The sequence below is a fragment of the Rhagoletis pomonella genome, unplaced genomic scaffold, assembly GCF_013731165.1.
Source record: "Rhagoletis pomonella isolate Grant_MI unplaced genomic scaffold, Rhpom_1.0 Rhpom_scaffold_05469, whole genome shotgun sequence".
Taxonomy (NCBI): Eukaryota; Metazoa; Arthropoda; class Insecta; order Diptera; family Tephritidae; genus Rhagoletis; species Rhagoletis pomonella.
This window is the reverse complement of record NW_023464009.1, coordinates 1-12,146: the sequence shown is the minus strand read 5'-3', so window position 1 is coordinate 12,146 and position 12,146 is coordinate 1. Positions and strand designations below refer to the sequence as shown.

General features: G+C 35.6%; 1 long non-coding RNA gene across 1 annotated transcript; it reads right to left on the bottom strand.

The window, feature by feature from the left end:
* Positions 1 to 7,404: 7,404 nt before the first annotated feature.
* Positions 7,405 to 8,382, bottom strand: LOC118755149. Its single transcript, XR_004994987.1, has 4 exons — positions 8,203 to 8,382; positions 8,103 to 8,139; positions 7,881 to 8,026; positions 7,405 to 7,822 (listed from the first exon to the last, which is right to left on the bottom strand). It is a non-coding gene; the product is annotated as an uncharacterized LOC118755149 (long non-coding RNA).
* Between the last annotated feature and the right edge of the window lie 3,764 nt (positions 8,383 to 12,146).

Below are 12,146 nucleotides of genomic sequence, written 5' to 3'. Positions count from 1 at the left end.
AAAATAATGCACTGCCGTACACGACAGAGCTGTAATACTTGATATTGAAGTACATTGGCACATAACATTTAATTATAAATTCAACCAGAATTCTTAAATTTGCATCTGGATTTTCCGTTGTCACATATAATCGCAATAATCTAGCGGCCTTGGTGAGCCACCGAGAATGTACAATTTTCCCTGGTTTGATGTTAGCTAGATCCACCGGAACCACGCCGCTAGAAATTGCATGGGCCATGTCGTATAAGTACTTCGAATCGGTGGAAAATTCAATTTTTTCTGGAGCAGGGGGCATATTTTGCAACTCAATTTTCTGGAAGCCGTCCACCACCTGAAAATATATAATAATAAAATAATTAAAAATGGTTGACAATTATAATAAATGAGTGATAGCAATAACTTACCGGAAGAGTTTCACAAGTTTCGATTTGACGGCTCAGTTTTCCGGTTGCCGATCTTGGTCCAGTGCTGGTTGATTTATCCAAAGCTTCAAACAAATGCCGAAACGGAAGTTCGTTGAAGTGTAGAAGGCAAACGAACCAATGCAATGGTCTTTTTAACAGCAATTCGAATCGTCGTATAATTCCACCGTGTGGGCCAGTGTTTGTTGGCTTACCGTCAGTGCATATTCCAATTAATGCATCCAGTGATATATTTTTATCGTTGAAAAAACCATTTAATTTGGTTGTTTTGTATTCAGCGGTTTCATGTTCCAGTCTTACGTAACCAATCAATTCAGAATTGGGTTCTCTCAAAATAACAAGATGAGGTTCTTTTACCATCCTAGTATGATACTTCTCATCAATTTTATCTATCGTTAAAGTATCATCTTTTCTGCCATCGAATGAAAACGCTAACAAATTGGTATCATCTAACCGTTTGCGAAGCACTTCTTGTCTGCATTTCTCTTTTTCTCTGCGAACTTTCGATTTATCCATGATGAGAGGTTTCCCATGCTTATCTTTAATTTTAAAATCTTGCAAAAGAGCGGTTCCCAATGCTGATGCTACTCTGTCAGGCACACCAAATCTGTCACATACCAAGGCAAAGTTAAAACAATCGTATCTCTCTGTGTATTGTGAACTTGTGCTTCTATCCATATCTTCTTGAACCGGTGGCGGTGCGTATGTTGAATCATCGGGATCTTGGTATGTTGGCATTGATGACATAGACGTTGCTCCTTGCTCTTCAGTTTCCATCACAAATGCATCCATTGTTAGTCTTCTCTGATTATGTTGATCGTGCATGAACTCTTTGAGGCGTTCGGGAACCCAGCCGCATGCACATGGAGCTGCCTTCAAATCGCATTTACATGTTCCAATGTAAAAAATTGTTTCCAGAGATTTTACATACTCTGTAAATTGTTGGGTGTTGTTTCTTCTCTTGATTTGCTCTTGATACTTGTCAAGCAATTTATTCAATTTATTAAATACACTTTTTTTCAGCATTATTTCCATACCAAGTTTTTCCCAAATTCCAATCAACTTATCTTGTACTTGAATAGTGAATGATTTATGGGAAAACTTATTTTGTTCTGTTTTAGCACGTTCGCTTAAGTAAAAATAATATCTCAAGATATCCAGATGGGTTGGTAAATTAAGATCAGTTAAATCAGTAGACACACCAAAAACAGTAACATCATGCTTGGGTATATGACTCATTGGGTTTTCGATAGTTGTTGATGTAGTTGCTTAATCTTGCGGTGTAGAGGATGGTGGATTCATTGTAAACTTTTTGATTTGGAATGGTCACTTCACTTATTATTTTTTTTGAAATATTTTTTTATCTGAAATTAGCACTTCACACTTTGAGTTCTTCACAACGACTTAATGCATTCACAAAAACTGTTGCGTTATATATGGTCTACGAGACGAGGTAATAAGAATGAAATGGTAATTTCAATTCTACCTGCTGTGTCTTGTGGTGGCTTAAAAAAAACAACACAAGCAATTTTACGATCTGCAATTGTGTCACAGTGATACCTTCATTGTTTAAAAGGGTTTCGGTGCATTCCAGTGATACCTTAATTGTTAAAATGGTTGCAAAAAACGCGCATTTCTTAAGAAGGTGCCTTAAAATACCCACAAAAAGGGTTGTAAAAACAACCTTCATTTCTATAAAAAAACTACACAAGTAAGTTTACGACATGCAGCTGTGTCTTAAAAAACGCACACAAGCAATTTTCCGATTTGCAATTGTGTCACAGTGATACCTTCATTTTTTAAAACGGTTGAATAAAAAACCCACACAACTATGTTTACGACATGCAAATGCATCACAGTGATGCCTTGGTTTTAAAAGGGTTGTAAAAACGCTAATTTCTAATAATTTTTTTTAATTTCTTTTCTATTACTAAGTTAAATTCATTTTTTCATTTACATATGTTCTGACTAAATAAATTTCTAAAGAGAAAAATAAACTCCAAAAAGAAAAAACATAGGCATTTCGCTGATTTTTTCATGTAAAGTGCAAAACCGGCGATTTTTTGAAATGTTTGTATGGTGAACCCCCAGGGGGGTTCCAGGGGGTGTGCCACTGGCATCGGGGGGTCGGGCCTCCAAAGTTAGTGGGGGTCGGTCATACATTTGCACTCGATTGGAGCACTCTAAATGGGTCAAAGTGGGATTTTTCAAAATTTGCCCCTACCCAAAAGTTCGACCCAAATTGGGGGACATCAGAATTCGTTTTAGAGGTATGGTTCCTTCGGCAAAGTTTCTTATTCTGATCCCTAGAATATGATTTTCACAGAGCAATGTGCGATTTTTTTGCCTCCCCACAAATCGACCCGGCGTCGTACGTATGTTACGCGAAAAATCATCCAAATAGAGAAACAAATCAACAAGAAAAAGTTAGATGCGTATATATGTATTGTATGTACAAACGTATGTACACATGCATGTTTGCAATGTTCTAATATCTAAAATTGCTATTAAAAATCACCGAAAGTACGCGTAAAGGATAAGTAAAACAAAAATGCAGCAATTCACTAAGTATTTTATATGCAGAATTTGATATTTATTGTTCGGGTGATATGCTTCACCAAAGGAGCGCGTAAGCCAAAATTTATAAATGCACCAAAGTTTATGATAAATGTAAGTACATACAAATGTCTCACGGTAAATTATATACAGGGTGTCCCAGAAGTAACGTGCCAAACTTTAGGGGAAGGTAGGTGGGGGGGGTGAGCTCCCTGATAAACAAAAAACTTTCAGGTAAAAGTGTCACCGTTTTTGAAATATTTACATTTTTTCGAATTTAAAAAAAATCGTGCCTTTTCATGTGTTTTCTTTAACTGCAACTACAAACCGGGCAATACTTAGTAAATTTTTTATGTAAAATACTTCCAGATAGTTGCCTCTCCATACTCAAATGCAATGTAGTTAAAATATATTAAGGAACCATCATAAAATTAGGACTATTTCTGGATTTTTAACTTTTTGATATTTTCTTCCCCAACTTTGACTATCTCGGGTGAAAAAAAAAAGTACTGAGCTATAACTTTACATTACATAAAAAAATTGCTCATTTAATAAAGATTTCAGAAAGGTGCCACACTTACTGTTTTGAATAGAAAAAAAAAAAGTTATAGCCGCTTTTGTGGGTAAAGGACTGAGACACGCTAGAATGTATTTAATAGATTTAAATTGAATTTGCTCTTGTTACCGTCAAATGACATGCTAAATAGTACAAAGGTACATTATTACCTGCTCCTGACATTATTTTGTGTTACTTACCGGAATTCGGACTAGAGTCTATAACAAGGGCTATATCTATCAATATTTTTTGTGAAGCATGGATTCACGTGAAATAAAATATACATGAGTCGTTTGAAGAGAAATTTATTCATTTATTGATAAAATATGCTCAAATTGGCGACCTTCTACTCTAATACAAGCTCGGCACCTTTTAAGAAAAGACGCTTTTAGAGATCTTAAACTCAATTGGGCTATCTCAGCAGCAGCTCCATTTATTTGTTCCCGCAAATGCTCTTCGTTTTGAATTGTTTTTGAATAAATTTTGTCCTTAAGACAGCCCCAGTAGAAAAAATCTAATGGATTCAGGTCTGGCGATCTAGCGGGCCACGTGATTGGCCCGTATCGTCCAATCCATCGGCGAGGATAAGTTTCGTCTAAATGAGCTCTTACTTCACGCCCGTAGTGAGCAGGGCACCCGTCATTTTGCAGCCATAGTCTTCGCCGCAGGTTTAAGGGTACATCTTCCAAAAGAGTTGGAAGCCGTTCCTGAAGGAACTCTGAATAACTGTGAGAGTTGAGCGTTGGCGGCAGTTCCACAGGTCCCAATATCTGACAATTAAAAATACCGCACCATAAATTTATTTTGTACCGGTACTGCGAACGATCTTCTCTCATTTCGTGAGGATTGTATATCTGCCAACTGTGAAGGTTATGTAAATTAAAATAACCATCACGTTTGCATGATGATTCATCGCTCCAAATTATTTTATTAAAAAAGTTGGGGTCTGATTCATGCATTCGCAACATTTCACGGCAAAATCTAACCCTCGACAGGTAATCTCTTTCCTGTAGAGCCTGAACACGTTGAATGTGGTAGGGATGAAATCGATGGTCTTTTAAAGCTTTGTGAACTGTAGTTTTTGGTATTCCCGTCCGTCTTTCCATCATTCTCACTGAAGTCGATGGAGCTAGTTCCACTTCCTCCTATTTATATACTTTTTGGCTGGCGAAATATGTAATTTTTCAATTTAATAAAAAAGCGTATTTAACCCCATTACTTTTTTTTAATATTGAATGGCGCAACACAACAACTCTTTTTGTTGCACGAAACCCTTGAACACGTGGCTGTCATCTATTTCTTCTGTTTCGACATTTCGGTATTTTGCATTTCTTTCACTTTGACGTCATTCGCATTGTCAGATTTTTGAAATTCGTTTTGGTTCGCCATTCTGCTATTTCATAATTCTTTCATTCTCATGTCATCCATCTTCTATTTCTTACCTTCCACTGCCGTTCGCATCGTCGAACGTGCCTGTCAAACACTGCCGCCATCATGCTTTTCAGTTTGGCAGGCACGTCCGCTGTTAGAAAGAGAATAGACAAAAAGGGGCATAGGATTCCATACTTGTAAGTATATACGATGGTGTCGGTTTTGTAAATGTGTCGTGTACATCCCAACCAGCATTTCAGTAAACGTTTTTAAAAATAACTTAAATTAAGTTTGCTATAATAAGCGTTAAATAAGCATTTTTAATATTAAGCTTATTAAAAGTTTTTTCAAATAAACCTTTAATAAGTTTTGAGAGCGAATTTTTATAAATAACTTAAACTTATAAATGAAATGTAAATGCCAACGACATGAAGTGGTAAATATAAAATTTTTTCAATCGTACGTGACGTGTTTACGTTTTTTAAAATATATTATTAAAAGAAAAAATTAAATAAAACCGATGTGGTAAAAAAAATCCAATCCAGGACCCGCTGCGCTAATCGGTGGAGCATTCGAGTCTTCAAATGATGAGTTCCCCTTATTCTTTCTTAGTTTAACATTCAATTAAAAATGTATTAAATTTTTTTCTGAAAAGTTCATCAATGAGAATGGCGGCGATGAAGCGGAATATATAGCTGCATCGATGTCGCTTTTCCAATTTGCCAATAACCGCAAATAATTGAAAGCACGCAACAAGATGTAATAATTAACTTTTTTATGCTTAATTTGTATGTGTTATTGTGAATTTGTATGCTAAAATGTCTATTCCCTATTGATATTTTCGCGACAGTAGATGAGTCCGCCGAAAATTCGCATTTCGTTTAGTTTTTAGATGTTAAGCAATCTATGTATGAGTTTTTAATGAAATATCTTTAAATAAAGTGTTATAACAATGTTTATAAAAAGCTTTCTTTTGAAAATTTTTAGTAAGATTATATTCATACGCTTATAAAAAACTTTTTTTGAACCTTTATTATAAGTTTACACTTTTACGCTTATAAAAAGCTTTCTTTTGAACATTTATTACAAGTTTATATTTCTACGCTTATACCCAATGTTCCTTTTCGATTATATTACGCTTACTTTCAAGCGTTTTATAAACAAAAAATCAACGTTTTGTAAGCTTAATGTTTATAATTGAAAACTTAAAAAAAACTTTCTTTAAGTTTATTTTGCTTGTTGGGATGTTTATTTATAAACGTATGTGTTCCTTTTCTTTCGTACGTGTTTATTGATATATCTGTACTGTAGTGTTTTCGGACGGTACTAGCCATGATAAAAACATTACAAGGTAAATTCATTCTCTCAATTCGTCGGCCATGATTTTGTTCTGACGTTTGCCAACATTTTAAAATCATATAAAATTGAAAATAATAAAATTAAATTGTTCACAATTGTTGTTGTTTGAGATTGAAAATGAGAATGTGTGTGTGAGTTTGAGTTTTGATTTTAAAATTATAATGTTGGCAAACGTCAGACTGCCTCTCAATGGTTTTACCTTGTTATGTTTTTATCATGGTACTAGCTCTTACTGCCAATATAGGAGTAATACATATATGGTACAAAGAGATATTTTTATTTCTCAATACCAGGCGCTCATACATATGAAGTAGCAAGTTTTCTATATGTATAAATTTGTTTGTGGAACTTTAAAAATTTTTTTTTGTAGAAGCCTTTGAACTGTACAAAGTAGAATTTTGGAAATTTAAAAATTTATACAAACAATTTTGTACGTAGAAATAGAAAACTAGTTACTTCACATGCATGAGCGCCTGGTATTGGGAAATGAGAATATCGTTCTTTTCAAATAAAAACTGATCATAAAGGGTGGCCGCGCGAAAATTAGCACATATGTATTTTGAAAAAGACATTATATATATGTGGATAAACCATGGACTGAATGATAAAAGCTGCTATCATTTGATGGTTGTTATGCTTGATTATTTCATGTTCTGCAGATTTTCCAATCTTTAAAAGAAAAAAGTTATAGAAACTAATTGTCTTGGAACATTTTTCACTCAGTTTTCAAGCAACCAAAACTATAAATTTGTACAATATGTTCATGTGAATCAAGCTGCGTTTCATGCGTGGAGGAGTCCAAGCACAACCATTCATTCGTAGGACATGGCTTAGCCCGCGTGGCCGCTGTGCATTGATACGCGACACTATGTCAATATCGTTTTAAAGTTCATACACCTCATTATTCCATCATTTAAACTTACATATTTTTCTTAGTGTATAAAATTTGATTGGAACTGAATTAGAGAATGCACACATAGCAAAGTGTTCATTCATCTGGAAGCTAATTCAGTATTGAATTCTGTTTACTTCAGCATTCTCAGTTTTTCATTCAGGTATTTACTACCTTACTGTGTGAAATCAATTTTTTTTTAATGATTGTAGATTGAAAAAAATATAAGTCACACTACCAGACCAAAGGAAAATTAATGAAATCCTACTTGTAAATATTTCATGATTAAAATTTTAAATGATTTCACAGTTTTACAGCTCTGACGGAAAGTCAAGAATTTCGTAATCGACTCAATAGTCAACTTTTGGCCAAATTATTACGGCAAACTTTTAATTGGCTTCAAAGTCATGCAGGTTTCATATGTAAGTACATATGTATATATGCAACATCATCATGTAAAAGTAGTCAGTTGAAAGCAACGTAGAGTAGTCGAGGTGTAGTCTTTCCTAGTTGAAAAATACTGAACTTATAGTTCATTTATAGTTAGTTGAGTTCGCTTGTATGCTATCTTGTAGGTGCATGTAACCGCTGACTGCTTAAAGGGACCGTTATTTAGAAATCATACTTCTACAGCCAGGACCCAGTCGCGACGTTAGGCGCTTTTAACTGAAATAAGAATAAATAATTAGTTCTTTAGTTTAACATATTTATAAAATTTGTATACTTTGTTTCATTGTGTCCTCGTGAGCTTAATCGTAAGCAAAGTGCCAATAGTTTTATTCCACAACGTATTTTTTGTAAGATTTCGTTGTTTCCGATTTACAAGTGAAATCCTCGTCCATGCTTCGGCCAGCGCATGTTGGGTTACAACTACATAATGAAAATGTGAATTAAATTCGCGCGTTAAAGTAAAATCGACAGATATTTGCGTTGCGTTGTCAGTTACCTAGTGGACTAGTTTTGGGTCAGTGGTGTGCCAGGTGCTAAAAATAATACACAAATTTTGTATATGAAAATTTGATTGAAAACTAAATGAGTGTAATTACTGCAAGCTTATCCGAATGATTATGCATTGGTAGAATGATTACCCATTGGTGAAATTACATAGCGTACTGGCGTAGAAATAGTACTTGCGTGATGGTGCGGAACTTGCGAGACAAGAAGTACTTGCGATAAGATGCTATATTGCGGAGCTTGCGGGGTGAGGAGCTGACCTACGATGTGGGCAAGCTAAAAGTAAACAAACAATAAAATATATATTTTTCTAAATAAATAAAAACTAAGTTTTCTATTTTCTTTTAATGATTTACCTTGATTTAGAGAAACCGGTCTCTTTTGTTGTTTTTGCGCCTTATTGAGGTTCTTTATCAACTGGTACATACGCGTTTTAAAAAATAATTTCTTCACATCATCGCTGGCACTAATGTGTTGCGAACATGCGTTGAGCTTAGCCAAATATTCTGAGCAAGGCTTTATTTTGTCGCCATTGTATGTCTTCAACTCGATCTCCAAGCTTTTGATAACATCCAAAAAATCGCTGGATGGCTTGGTCAAGGAGCCTCTGGAGACTTCGTCAACCCAAGTGTACATATGCTCCTTTGAAATATATTGCGCAACTTTCTGATAATGAAACCAGCGATGTATTCCAAGGCATCCTCGTGCTTATATCTACGCCTTGCTCGACCTCATTGGGAAACGCTAGCTCATTAGAAAATGCGAATTCCTCGGAAACCACCTTATCATCAGTAAGAAGGCCTTTTAGATTTTCTACTGATGTGTCACTGAGGCGAAGCCACCCGGTATCGTCGGTTTCCACATTTCCTCGAGCAGCGTAGCTTTCCGTGTTACGAGCTAATATAAGATATTGAGTATATAGTTTGGAATCGAAGAAAGCATATCCCTCCTTCACATATTCATACAAACTTCTGAGAGAATTGTTGCTTAGAAGAACTCCTTTCTGAAAAGGTAACAGCGCCTGCCGCCCAGTCACCCTAGTATGCTGCATGCAATCGTCCATTTTCGCTAATATCTGCGTTTGCAGTTCCAACTCCATGCCAAAGGGTTTCTTTGATGCCATTGACTGGAACGTGGTAAACTTGCGGTTAAAACGTCGAACTAATCGTTGACCACGGATATGAATTCGGCCGTTTCTAAAGCGTTGTGCATATTATGCCCCATCGCATAACATTGTCTAATTGCGCTTGCCGTGTTATGGGAAAACAGTTGGACAGCCAGCTTTACCTTTTGCCGTCCTGCGTGATGAACCGTGAGGTGTGTTTCTGTTAATTTGTATGCAATTGATGCATCTGACACCGAAGTCAAAGTGAGCAACTGAACAATTGTTTGATGCGTAATTGAGTTTCCTTTGAACACATAACCTGTGTCGAGGAAATGGTCCGAACCAACTTTAGGAGATGAGGTACGTCCGCAAAGACAAAAATCTTCCCGTTGATAGCGGGGTTCGGAAACCAGGTTTGCTCTAAAAATAAATATAATATAATAAACTATGGTGAGCTACATACACAGTTTCCCACCACAGTTAACATTCAGTTCCTTCCACAGGGACTGATTCCCTGCGCCCATATCGGATACTATTCCTACCACGGTGAACCCTACTTCTTGCAATTTGACTACATGATTATCCAAAATCTATTTGGTCATCTTGCAGTCATAGGCGAAGAATACCGGTTGCTTCCACGAGGCCTTCAATCCACGCGCGATTGCTAACTGCACGTATTTGCAGGGTTTCCGAACAGCGTCGGATGTAGCACCGTACTCGTAAACCGATTCGACTTTCATCTCATCGAAGCTTAAAATACACAGCCTGTCCGCAACCGGCACCTCATTTCTGCTTTTCATGACATTCAATGAGAAGCTCAACACACCTTCGTCCACTGTGATTTTTTGTAGCCATTTTCGAATGGTTGATTGATTCACAGGGAAAGGAAAACCCTTACTACATAAATACCCATAAGCCCTTGGGCCTGCCGCGTGCAGCGCAATAGCAGAAGAAATATCTTTCCATGCCCAATGGACTTTCTTATCCGCATCACGCAGTTTGCGTACCTGACCATTTGTAAAAATGGACAAAACAAAGTTTTCTAATTTCTCCAGCTCCTTAACGCGCGCTTTCAGGTTTGCTACTTCTGCTTCGAGCAATTCAACTTGGCAATCTATTGGTCTAAAGCAAAAACAGTTAGTATATCTCAATTTTGCATTTACATTTATATTTACTCAGTTTGGGTTGCAATATCGATAAACTTGGAAGAAGTTTCTTCCCAATCGCAAAGACTCTCAATCGCTAACGGTAAGGCATTGTCTAATAGCCTCACCCTTTTACGATCGGAACCTGACATAAAATCGGCCGATGAGAAATTATGTGAACACAATTTCGCCGCAGGACTTAGTTGGACTCCGCAAGAGTCGGACCATTTTTTTTCTTTTTATATCATTTTGTGGGACATGGAACATCTTGACTCCTTCTTGAGTCCATGTTTTTCGGCACAAAACACAACTTGCTTTCGGCATTTTGAATTAACTATATTAAAAACGAAATTTAATTAGCATATATGGTTCTGCACTTGAGACTGGCAACTTAATTGAAAAATTCGAAGGGGCAACAGTTAATTTTATTTACCTTTTTAAATTAAAATTTAATTACTTATTAATAATAAATTACCATTTAATCAAAATAAATTAATTACTTATTATTATTAATCAACCATTTAATTAAAGCAAATTTATAAGAAACCATTTAATTAAAAGAAATTAATTACTTGTAAAATTAATTACATATTAATAATTTTCATTGCATTATTAATTTTTATATTTGACTAACATTAACTAGCTAAAGCCTTTAAATTATATGTACATATATAACTCAATGGTCAAAGCAACATCGCAAAATATATAGAAAAAGGTTTTTTCTTAACAGCGGTCGTCCCTCGGCAGGCAATGGCAAACCTCCGAGTGTATTTCTGCCATGAAAAACAGTTTCTCATAAAAATACAATCGCCGTTCGGAGTCGGCGTAAAACTGTAGGTCCCTCCGCTTTGTGTGACAACATCAAGGCGCACACCACAAGTCGGACGAGAAGCTCGGCCAAACACTAACATATGTGTAAGCGCCAATCTATTATTATTATTATATAACTACATACATGCTGCTAAGCAAAATAAACATGTACAAGTATTGTATGCAATCTCGCACTTGTGAATAGAATTCTCACATTTTCGAAAAAAGTATTTAAGATGATATTTCTACTTAAGGATTTTATTTGATATATGTAACTTAGAATAAATTTGTGTCCGTCAGTTAGCTTAAGCTGAAATAGGCCAGTTTCCCTTTAAAGTAACTCTTATTATAGGTGTATCTCTTATTTTATCTAATTATATCTTAATTAAATGTTAAACCCTCGAAATTCACTTAAGCTAATTTAAACGGACACAGAAATGTACCAAATATAAAGGAGCCAATAAATAACAGCTAAATCCGTCAAATTACTTTCGTACAATTGGCCTTTTACATCAATTTTGCCTTTTACCTTTTTTGTTGCCTTTTACATAAATTTGTATACATTTTACTAAAGCAACAAAATGACTTCAGATGTTATTTATTGCCACAAAAATTTATTTTAACCCCACTGAAATTAGTAACGCTTACATTTAAAAATTTAATGTAATTTGGAAATATCATCTTATGAATAAGCACGGCTGAAATAACTTATTTTAACTTACATACAAAACACTTTAAACGGAGAAGCAGCGATTATACGTGTGTGTGTGTGTTAGCCGGAACTCAGTGTCCCCAGATGCGTTAGTCGGAAATGCGCTCCTATGAAGCAGGAAAAATGTAGCACAAAGAAACCTGGAAAGAAAAGGGTTCTCTTGTTAGATTGTTTGCTTATAGCCACTTGTTTTAATTAAAATTACGTGTGTGTGTGTTAGTCGGAACTCAGTGTCCACAGATGCGTTAGTCGGAAATGCGCTCC